Genomic DNA, 1,893 nt, shown 5'->3' on the forward strand with positions numbered 1-1,893 from the left:
CAGCAATCTTGATTCCAGCTTGTGCTTCTTCCAGCCCAGCGTTTCTCATGATGTACTCTGCATACAAGTTAAATAAGCAGGGTGGCAATTACAGCCTTGATGTACTCCTTTGCCTATTTGGAACCAGTCTGTTGTTCCATGTCCAGTTCTAACTGTTGCTTCCTGACCTCCATACAGGTTTCTCAAGAGGTGGGTCTGGTGGTCTGGTATGCCCATCTCTTTCAGAATTTTCCACAGTTTATTGTGATCCACACAGTAATGTATTATATAGGCCTGTTTTTTTTTTTTTTTTTTCTGTTGCTACTAATAGCCTTAGTAATTTATTTGAATGGGAAAAACCAAGTGTTTTATTTTGAGGGTGATGCCACCTCCTACTGAGCTCCTCAACTTTGAGAGCAGACTGGTGCTAGATTTCTGCTTCTACCTGTCCCCTCAGCCTGGTGCTCTTTGTAGGGCCAACCCATATACTTTGTGGTGGTGACTCTGATGGCCAGAAAGAGAGGACTCTCTTTTTGGTAAGAAGTATCATAAACACTTGAACTTGATTTTTGATGGGCTTATTGAACTTATGTTTGAATACTGATTATACACAATGATATTCTGAAAATTCACATCAAAGAGAATGAGGAAAGCCCTGTGAATGAAGGTTGGATTGAGGAGAAACTGGGAATCCATCCTGATTTTTCTTGCAGAAATCAAGCTTTCCATGAAACAGATGCTAAGTTAAAATGGTTAGATTTCAGAGCACATTACTCCTGAGAATGAGATGGACTGAGTGCTGAAGTGACTGAGACGAAAGGAGTATGATGTTATAGGGTAATAAAAGGTGTTATAAAGGACTGGATGTTACAAGGTTCTTATCCACCTCCAATTATTTCTCTATAATCTCCCTCCTGAAATTTCCCCCACAGAGTAAAATAAAGTTGTGACTGTCCTCATCGCCCACCGCGTCCACTGTCTTGTATTTCACCCATCTTCTCATCTTTTCCCAAAGCAGGTAGAGACCTTTCACATTTCCAGTCATTTATTCATGCCACTTATTTCCTGGCCTGAATTTCCTTTCTTTACTTGAAAAACTTCTACTGCAGTGAAGTTTTAGGAAACACAACTCAGAGATAGAGTAGTTAAAAATAAGTGCAAATATGGAGAGATAAACAAAACCACATATTTTGACTACTCAAATTTGAACCTCAAAAGTCTAAACTCAAAAAAGTATCTGGTACATAGTATGAGCTCAAGAAATGTTAGTAGCCTTTCCTTATGGTGACACATGGCAGCAAGACAGTGGTACAGATTTCCAAGGTGGAGAAGTTTGTCACTGATAGCATCTTCAAAGCTGAACCAAATGGGTTTCACATTCAGCAACTGACTGAAGATGACTACTGTGGAATGGGAAGGTCTGAGTTACACCAACCAGGACAGAAATCATTATTCTGGCCACCAGGATGCAGAACGTTCTTGGTGAGAAGGGCCAGCACATCTGCAAATTGACTGCTGTGGTTCAGAAGAGATTCGGCTTCCCTGAGGGCAGTATTGAGCTCTAAACTGAAAATGTGGCCACAAGAGTTCTGTGCACCATTACTCAGGCAAAGTCTCTCCGTTACAGCCTCCTAGAAGAACTCGTTGTGCAGAGGAGGGTCTGCTATGATGTGCTGCCTATTATGAAGGGTGGGGTCAAAGCCTGTGACGTCACAGTACTAGGAAATTCTGAGGACATAGGGCTAAGTCCACAAAGTTTGTGGATGGCCTAATAATCCAGGACTCTGTTAAATACCATGGTGACACTGCTGTGTGCCATGTGCTACTCAGACAGGATATTCTGGGCATCAAAGTGAAGTCATGCTGCCTGAGGACCCAAGTGGTAAGACTGGCCCTAAGAAGCCCCTTCCACCC

General features: G+C 42.2%; 1 pseudogene; it reads left to right on the forward strand.

Moving 5' to 3' along the window:
- Positions 1-1,260: 1,260 nt before the first annotated feature.
- LOC104987598 lies at positions 1,261-1,893 on the forward strand (annotated as a pseudogene).

The sequence above is a fragment of the Bison bison genome, unplaced genomic scaffold (genome assembly GCF_000754665.1).
Source record: "Bison bison bison isolate TAMUID 2011002044 unplaced genomic scaffold, Bison_UMD1.0 scf7180017864100, whole genome shotgun sequence".
Classification (NCBI taxonomy): Eukaryota; Metazoa; Chordata; class Mammalia; order Artiodactyla; family Bovidae; genus Bison; species Bison bison.